A 10,726-nucleotide genomic window follows, 5' to 3' on the forward strand; every position below is an offset into this window, starting at 1 on the left:
TTCGTGTGGCGTCAATCCATATTCCCGTTTCTATTTTTAGAAGGTCACTGTCGACAACGCTCAATCCATATTCCCGTTATACTATTTTTAGAAGGTCACTGTCCCGGCGAAGCCGGGTATTACTCTTCTCCAGTGTTTTGCGCGTTTATCTCCCTTCCTTCGTCCGGGTATTCGGCTCGACTTCTTCCCGGCGAAGCCGTACCCGGCGAAGCAGGTATTCATCTAGTTATCTATGTATAGAGACATCGCTTGCACAGATGCATGATTAGAGCTTCTCTTACTTCCAGAAACAAATCCACGTGTATGTACATCAGGGCCGGACCAAGTTCGTTTGAGGGGGGGGGGGGGGTTCAACTGAAGGCAGGGGTCCAGGGGCCGCTAAGGCCCCGGTGGGGTGCAGGGGCAACGCCCCGCTGGGGGGCAAAGCCTCCCAGAAGCCGAGAAAATTTTGCATTTGTTAGGTCATTTTTTTGGTCTTTCCTTGCAACTGGGAATCAAAATTACACATTTTCAACAGTAACAAAATACTTCAGATATTCGTTTACCATAGTGGTTCAGTGGAATAATCCCAAAGACATATATGCCTAGTAAATAAGTCTGACAGGACTCTTTACTTTGAATACTTAAATTCAAGCAAACAAGCAATGATTACAACATCTGGAATACAAAGGAGAAGTGGTAAGAGAGATGTTGTATGGTGAACAATGACACTATACTTCATAGGGTCGAGCACTCAATGATCTCACAGTGTGCAGTACAGTCCCTTTCCAAAACATCGGTTCCCCGATAGTGCAGATGATTCCCAGACCCAGAGGTCTTTCCCAGACCCAGAGGTCTGGGTTATGCGGAGGCATTTGCCTGTGTGAATGGTGACATTCCGGAACTAATTTTCGGCAAACTTAGTTGTTTGCAGCAATGTATTTCAATTTTTTTTTCATTCTTTCTTGAAACTGTTACAGCATGATGCAAAATTACACTATAATAGGTTATATAATACAAAAAAAAAACTATCTCAGATCTCACACGCTAAAAATATGACAAAAAGGAATTAACGACATCAATCGCTTCCGGTGGTGCACCCTTGGCAAAAGCATTGAAGGTGTAAGGGAAGTAACTCGCTTCAACGCCATGCGATAGGGCACACAACGGTTCTTTCCCTTCGTTTATGAATACAATTCTGACAACCACGTGCTTTCTACGGTCATTCCTTCAAAGGATTTGTATTATGCTAAACAAGCATTCCTATTTTCATAATAATCAGATGAAGCAATATACAAACTATTCCGATTTATACTCATCGTACTATTCGTCAGTACACAGTAGACATGAAACTACCAGATGAGCACTGTTATTATTTCCTGCCCATGTAAATTCAGGATAAAGACAGAAAGGTAGCAAAGCTAAATCACTGATTGTGACTGGAAATTACAGCCAGATTTTTTATTTTATTTTTTTCCAATGATATTCCGTAAACGATTTCACAGTGATGCCATTGACCAGAAGATACGTGCATTTTTCGTTGAGGCCAGTTTGGACATATATCACATGTCACAGTTATGTTGCTAAGATTTTTTTTGAAAGCAAATTGGCCAAAAAGGCTATTAAATTTGTTTAAACTTTTCGAGAGTACTTAATTGGCATCACATTTCCAACACCATGAAAAAATGTATGACAATTCTGTAGAAATGAATGGAAGAAAGTTCTAGCATTTTGTCATCTGCCAGAGCCAAACAAAGTGGCCATTTATATTACAGTGTATCATCTGGTACACTGAAGCTAGAACGTCGGAATCTATCGAGACAGCTTGCAACCGCTTTTGTGACAAATCGTAGGATTTTGAATGAATGTGCCAGAGACATTATGTTGAGGGCCCCAAAGGGGGGGTATCTTCACGATCACGGGAAGGGACATTTTAGCTTTCACGATCACAGTTACCTTGATTTTTGTTTTCACGATCACGAACACCTTGACGAATAGAGGATCATAGAGTGATACAGCTGTGAAAAATGTACGTTGAAAATAAAATGCTTTGCAATAATTCCCATCACGATCACGAAAACAAATGACGATCACGATCACGAGACTTGATTTTTTTGTCATCACGGATCACGGGCAAAGTCCCATCACGATCACAGAAATGGAAATTTCGGCAATCACGGTCACAGAAAGGTAAAAAAACGCCAATCACGATCACGATTTTAAACCCTTTGGGGCCCTCTATGTTGTGTGATTGTGAAGTGATACAATTAGTTAGCCGCCAAACTTCGGCAAGGATTCTTAATAAATGTGCTAGAAACAGTTTTGTTTTTGGAAAGACATTGTTAAAGAAAAAGAAGACAATTACAGTAATGCAATATTTATTGTGAAAACCAACGATTGTACAAAGAACATGTGAGGCAACATTATGTCTATGATGATGTGAAGAAAATTAGTTATGATTTATACTATTATTATTTAGACTTGTGACTGAATAGCAAAAGGCGAAGTGTATGTTTTGTGGTGTGAATTGAAACAAAATGAAAAGTGTAAATATCTGGGAAATTGTGGTTTAAAGACTTCGTTATTTCTTGATTGTTATTTACTATTATATTGAAGTGAATAGCAAAACGCTGTATTTGAAATTAGCATGGGATTTATATATTTTTTTTTAACTCTCCAAGGACGGATAACTCCTATATGGTTTAGGCAAATGAGGCTAATTAGTATGGAAGAAACACTCATTTTTGCCCCTTGGGGCATTCAAGGCAACAAACAGCCACATACATCTGATTTATAATTTAGTGAGACATAAAAAGCTGTATGATAATTTTGTAGTGATTGAAAAAAAAGGATACGTTTGAGATTGTTGGCAGGGGTGAGCAAAAGTGTAACCGACTCAGCGCAGAGATGATCGAAGAAATTGCTTCGTAGTCTATCAGTGTTGTGACGAGCGTTGGCTAATGGTAACGAGTACATATGTGTGTAGTTGTGGTGTGTGTGTGTTTGCGCGTTGGTTTGGATTATGGGTGTAATTTGTAAAACAGATGTGACAGTAATAATGGAGTTCACATCAATGGAAAAATTGCGCTAATGTCCAGTGAAACGTTTAGCTTTACTGTACCAATTGACACTAACGCAATTTTTCCACGTTGATTAACGTCAGCATGCGTAACAATCATTACTACATGTATCAAACTATATTTTACTGTTTCTCAAACCCACTGTCTTTAACATTTGTTTACAGTTTCACTTGCCAATAACTTGCTGCTGATGATATCTGAATCATGTTGCTGATGATATCTGAATCATGTTCAATTAACATTAACAATGTATAATTATGCCAATTATGTTTTTCACTAATGCACCAAAACTCCATTTTCTAGACTTCTTTTTACAATCCAAGCAGTTGCTATTTTCCTAACTCAAACATTTCTCGATCAATCCAAACTATTTTTAAGCTGTGTAACATAACACATTTTCTTTCCAATTTTTTTTTTCTATCTCGCCATTTGTTGTTGACAAATAAATATAATTATTTCATAACTCAAACATTTCTCGGTCAATCCAAACTATTTTTAAGCTGTGAGTGTGACATAAAACAATGTACATATCGTCGTCGCCATGGCAAAATTGCGCTAATGTCAAGTGAAATGTGGTTTACCTTTACTGTACCAATTGACTCTAACGCAATTTTCCCATGTTGACGACAATATTTTATTTAAAAGTGATTTCAGGATTTTGTTTACATAACACATTTTCTTTCCCATTTTTAATTTTTCTATCTCGTCATTTGTTGTTGACAAATAAATATAAAAAAACAAACAATGTGCGCAGGTGAATAGAATAGAATAGAATAGAATAGAATAATGTTTATTGTCATGAACCAGTAAAGTTATTGACACAACAAACAACAAATAATAATAATGCATTATACAATGCTAAAACAATCCGTAACAAATTTGCCAAGACGAACTTGAACTTCGTCTTCTAAAAATAAGTTACTTGGATTTTTGTTAGCATATTTCATATCGATATGTGAAGCATCTTCTTTAAATTCATCCCTTAATTTAACATATTTATTGCATTTATCTAGAAAATGTATTTCATCTTCTATGACATTGCATTCAATACAAAGACGATTTTCTTTAGGGATATTCTGATGTCTTCCACTTTCAATTTTTAGACAATGTGTGCTAGTCCTTAATCTGCTTAACATCTTTCTGTGTTTATTATTCTTAATTTGTATTAAGTATGACTGCATTTCGTAAGATTTACTGATCATAGAATAAAACTTAAGTCTGGAATATGTATCTGATTTTTCTTTTGTCCAGTATCTTATATATTCCTCTTGTTGTTTTTTGTCAATGGCAAACTTTAATTTGTGTACATTTAATGTAGATTGGTTATGCCAAACGTGACTAAAACCTAAGTTACAAAGAGATTGTCTAACAAATTGTAGCCATGGCGTTTCTGTCGGATGGAGCAACATTGAGTCATATAATTGATGTATATACGAATCTTGTTTGGAGTCTAGAATATGCGCCCAGAATGCTATTGTTTGTGATAACATTTTTAATCCTAAAGGGAACCTTCCTAATTCCCCCAGTACAGGTATCCACATAGCTTTTCTATGAACTCCAAGAAGGAATCGACAAAATTTGATATGAACAAATTCATGAGGAGTTTTGCTAGATAAACATGATCCAAAGAAATGATCAGTATTTGTTTGTTTTATTTTATTATTAAACGTAAACGGATACCAGATTTCAGCGCCATATGTTAATATCGGATTTACAAGTGAATCAAATAAATCAGGTGTGTGTGTAATATTTGTAATGTGATTACTCTGCTGTGAAACCCAACTCCTGTGATATGAGAGGGTAAATTTACATAGTGCAATATCATATTTGATTGTGATAGTCTTAAAGACGTTTCTTTTACCTTTTAGATATTATCTGTAAAATTACTAAATTTTAAGATGACAAGGACAGCACTTTAGGTTAGTGTTATTGGAAATATGCTGTGTGCTTGTGATCGTGAGCCTATGTTTTATGTTTTATGTGTGTCCTATACAATTGTTGTTATAATCGTTTACAGGCCGAAGAAAAAATTCCATTTTTATGTTATATTTTAATGGACAATAAAGTGCTGTTATTGTTATTGTTATTATTATTGTTCATAACTCAAACATTTCTCGATCAAACCAAACTATTTTTAAGCTGTGGGTGTGACATAAAACAATCTACATATCGTCGTCGGCATGGAAAAATTTCGCTTGCATAATATTGATCGGGAACAAAACAAGATTTTTTCCTTCGTTATTTGACCATTTCACTATTTCACGCTAGCACTCGGACAAGTGTCACACACAAACACCCTGCCATGACTGTTTTTTGAAGAAACCACTTTGACCATTCACCTAAAAATTACATGAAGGAACGTCTGGGAACCTGCTGATTTGAATCAGCAAATTTTCTTGTATCTTGTTGCAATCGGTTCTCTAATACTATTAATACTAGTGATAGTGTAGCGTGTGACTTGACTTGTGGCCTATGATGATGGACTTATAACGGGGAGGGCAGGCCGTTGTCGACTTGATGTTGTTCATAATTTGAAATAGTTTTAGAAGACCAAATAAACTAAGGGAGTTGGGGGAAGAGCTTAAAAAGTCCACATATTTTTTTATTTATTTTCTCTGAGAGGTACATCGGATGGCCAGGGGGGGGGGGGGGGGGGGGAGGTCCGGAACCCAGGCACCCCCCCCCCCCCCCAGATCCGGCCCTGTACATGTACTAAATACTCCGTCTTTTGATTCTCGTACATTATTAAGATTACAACTTGTTGTCAATGACATATCTTGCGTCTTATTAGTAACTATGGAGTTAGAATCTAGTTTTAAGTGCAAGGTCATTTGTACAGATTTCTTAAGGCACAAAAAGCCGGCACCCAGACTGTAAGGAACTTCGAAGCCACTGTAACCTAAACCGTCTGCGGCTGGCCCATAGTCTCAGCGCCCAGTCATATTACGTCTCCACCATCACTTCACACCTACTTCAAAACGTTCCGAGCTGGCTAACGCTCGGCTTGAAATATATATGTCGTGCCGATTTCACGTAATTGCCGAATTCGCGAAATCGGCAAAATGTTTGCCCATTTCACGTAATCGGCAAAACGCTGCCCATTACGCGAAATCGGCAGCGTTTTGCCGAAAACGCGTAAAGGCTTGTAAAATGTGCCGATTTTGCGAAATCGGCAGCCCGTTTTTGGCTTTAAAGTTATCAAATGCCTAGGATATCATCACACTTAGACAGCTAGATACTCGAATGGATAAATGTTGCAATAATTGATAAGTTATGGCAAGTTATTGCAAAAAGTGTAGTTTTCGTGCATTACCAGAGTTATGCTGGACACAGACCAACACAGACCATCAAAACCAAAATAGGGAGGTAAATTCATGTTATTGCAATGTTCTGGTGACAAAAAAAGTAACAGACTGGCTGTCACTTTTGCGAAATGGAAAATTATTAGGAGCCTTTACGCATTTTCGGCAAAACGCTGCCGATTTCGCGTAATAGGCAGCGTTTTGCCGATTACGCGAAATGGGCAAAAATGTTGCCGATTCCGCGAATTCGGCAATTCCGTGATTTCGGCACGACATATATATATACACTTTGCAACATTTCAAACACTGAAACGTACCAGACGATATTGATTCTTTCAAATCGCCCAAAACTTTGCTGGTATTTTGGACATTGGACAATACACCAACAATTCTTTGAAATTGCCCAAGACTTTGCTGTCATTTTGGTAAACAAAATTAAGATTCTTTGAAATTGCCCAAGACTTTGCTGTCATTTTGGTAAACAAAATTAAGATTCTTTGAAATTGCCCAAGACTTTGCTGTCATTTTGGTAAACAAAATTAGGTTCTTTGAAATTGCCCAAGACTTTGCTGTCATTTTGGTAAACAAAATTAAGATTCTTTGAAATTGCCCGAAACTTTGCTGTCATTTTGGTAAACAAAATTAAGATTCTTTGAAATCGCCCAAGACTTTGCTGTCATTTTGGTAAACAAAATTAAGATTCTTTGAAATTGCCCAAGTTTGTTTGTTTGTTTATTTGTTGCTTAACGTCCAGCCGACTACGCAGAGCCATATCAGGACGACGAAGGGGGGGATGAAGGGGGCCACTTGTCAAGCGATTCCTGTTTACAAATGCACTAACCCATTACTTGTGTCCCAGCAGGCTTTAGTAAAACTAAATTAATACCTACTGGAAGATTACCAGTTTCCAGTATGTTAAAATAGGCTTAACCTATCTACTGCTGGACTTACATCAGAACACTAACAGATTAAACTATACATGAATCGCGAGACAAGCGGCAAGAGAAGAGATTTTTGGAAAAAATACAGGTGAATGAGCAAGAAGGCAGAAAAAAGAAAAGAATTCATGAAGAAAAAGAGAGCATGACAGGAAAGAGGAACCAAAAATCTACCTAACAGCAAACTAGAAAGCTCCTGCGGTTCCAAAAACAGGAGGGGCTTTTAATTTCATAACCGCAGTGCCCCACTGCGGGAAATTGCCCAAGACTTTGCTGTCATTTTGGTAAACAAAATTAAGATTCTTTGAAATTGCCCAAGACTTTGCTGTCATTTTGGTAAACAAAATTAAGATTCTTTGAAATTGCCCAAGACTTTGCTGTCATTTTGGTAAACAAAATTAGGATTCTTTGAAATTGCCCAAGACTTTGCTGTCATTTTGGTAAACAAAATTAGGATTCTTTGAAATTGCCCAAGACTTTGCTGTCATTTTGGTAAACAAAATTAGGATTCTTTGAAATTGCCCAAGACTTTGCTGTCATTTTGGTAAACAAAATTAGGATTCTTTGAAATTGCCCAAGACTTTGCTGTCATTTTGGTAAACAAAATTAAGATTCTTTGAAATTGCCCAAGACTTTGCTGTCATTTTGGTAAACAAAATTAAGATTCTTTGAAATTGCCCAAGACTTTGCTGTCATTTTGGTAAACAAAATTAAGATTCTTTGAAATTGCCCGAAACTTTGCTCTCATGTCAGCAGAGTTGTCGAACTTCACGGTGTTGTGAATGTGACTCCAAGGATTGCCTCAAACTTCCGAAAGTCATCCAAACTTGTAATCGCCATTTTAGCAAATCTGCCAAAGTCATAAACAATCATAGCAATAGACTTTAACATCCGCCCCCCCCCTTTTAAAAAAAAAGAAAAACAAATCAAAACAACAAATTCTCACCAGTGTTCTGGGTATATTCTTAAACTACGATGTAGAAGATTTCTTGGAACACTCTTATCTTTTTTCTCTCGTCTGTTTCCTGCAGAAGCTGATAACGTTTAAAAATAAAAGTGGACACGTACTTTTTTTTAAAACTACGAAGTGGACTTCTATGTACTCAAGACCCGTCTCTTCCTCCGAAAGCGGCGTATGGCTGCCTTAATGGCGGGGTAAAAACGGTCATACACGTAAAATTCCACTCGTGCAAAAAAAACACACGAGTGTACGTGGGAGTTTCATCCCACGAACGCAGAAGAAGAAGAAGAAGACCCGTCTCTTTATTCTCACGAAATTGCTTCGAAAAAAAAATGCTCAAGAGTCAAGAGAACTCTGGACACAGTTTGAGCTATGAAGTGGCACTCTCTTCCACACTCACGGGCTCGCATCCATTGCTTTAGAGCACCGATCTCTTTTTCCAACCAAGTCAGACAAGTTTGGGACACATATTTGAACTACGAGTCAGAACACCTCAATGTTTCCGTCATTTCCCTTGGAGCTCCCCTCTGTGGTAAGAAAAGGAGCAAAGTTAAGTAAAGTAAAGTGTTCTTGTTTCCCCCAAAACGTGCCTTTTGCGGAAGATAGCAACTTACCCCAACAGGGTTTAGGACGGACACAGTAGTCTACTAAGTGGAACTCTCTACAGAACAACCTTCTCAATCATTGTTCAAAACTGTTTATTGTTGGGGATAAAGTCCACGATGTGGAACTCTCGTCCGCACCGGTGGTCCCCCAAGTCGTGTCGAGTGGCGGGAAATTGTAGAGGTAAGGAGCAGGTAACTCCTGTCCACTTTCCATCCATGGTGACGTCATGCCAGGAACCTACAGAAACGGCGGCTGGCTTAACGTCAGCGCTTCACGACCTGCTCCGTGAATGAAAACATACACAGAATTCAATAAATTAATCGGTACAAACAAAGGGGATATATTGCGGTCTGAATAGAACCTGACAAAAATGATGTGATAAATAAATAGCTAAATACAATCTCGCTCCCATTAAGCCCAGAGTTTAATCCGATTCAGACTGTGAGGAATACACAGAAGAAAGGACTATAACAGAGCATGTACTATAATATATCATTTAGTCCACGCAAGCAGAAACATGTCATAATTGTAACCTTTGTTAAAATAAACTTATGTTTAAACCAAGCAGAAACTGTTAACTCCAGTGTGAGCGTGGATTTGATCCTGTACGTGCGCAGAGGTCAATTTAACTGTGTGTAGTCCGTGCAATGCATGACAGAGTAAGCAGTCAAAAAGATAGCAGTAAGCAGTCAAAAACATAGCAATAAGCAGTCAGAAACGTAGCTTTCATTTGTATTAAGTAAGCAGTCGTTTGATCAGAAACAATCGTTGGATCAGAAATAATCGTTAGTTCAAGCAGAGAGTTCTGTGTGTACTGTACACGCTCCGGTTCAAGTGCAATGAATCGTATTCTTGTGCTTTGATCGCATACAATGGCGAACGAAGTAACAAAAGAGAAAACACGTGGCAGGACTTACGTGCGTGGTGAGCAAGGTGAGCAAAGTGTGTCAGGTGGGGCGACACAAGATCAAAGGCGGGGGGCGAAAAGAAAGTAGCCGTGTCTCTGCTGTCCCCTGACCCTCTCACTGTCACCCCCGTCTCTCGCTTCTTGGCTGGCGCTTGTCCCTCGTCCCCAGATTCACCGCTTTCATCTGTTGTCAACAGAATGAAGAGACGACGTGCAATAACATATATACGTGATATAAGTTATATCAATTTCATGTTACAGATTCCATAACAGTCTGCTATTCTTACTGCAATATTTAAATTTTAATTAATTAAATCCATTTCTTTCGACCTAATTAAATGTACAGTAGTTGCAGTTAAATTTATGTAGCCCCCTACATATTCGAGATGCTGTTCATTGGGATAGTGCACAGCAACCGTGTACACATGCGCATTAAAATTAGGCCTCGGACATCTGTTCATTGGGAAAGATTCGTGGTGCTTATTGAATGCACGCACGCACACACACACACACACACACACACACACACACACACGCACACACACACGCACGCACTCACACACAGACACATACACACACACACACACACACACACACACACACACACACACACACACGCGCACGCACGCACGCACGCACGCACGCACGCACACACACACACAATCACTAACACAAAACTTACCTCCACATTTGTAATGTCTTCTCTTCGAAACTCCCTTCTTGCCACTCCTGATAAGATAAAAACAAACTTAAAATTAACCACTGATCTAAATGTGGACAAACAGATAGACAAACAGACAGACAATCAGATAGACAGGCACATCGACAGTTACACATTCTTTATTTATTTAGTGTTTAACGTCGTTTTCAACCACGAAGGTGATATCGCGACGGGGAAAGGGGGGAGATGGGATAGAGCCACTTGTCAATTGTTTCTTGTTCACAAAAGCATT

Source organism: Littorina saxatilis, linkage group LG12 (assembly GCF_037325665.1).
Source record: "Littorina saxatilis isolate snail1 linkage group LG12, US_GU_Lsax_2.0, whole genome shotgun sequence".
NCBI lineage: Eukaryota > Metazoa > Mollusca > Gastropoda > Littorinimorpha > Littorinidae > Littorina > Littorina saxatilis.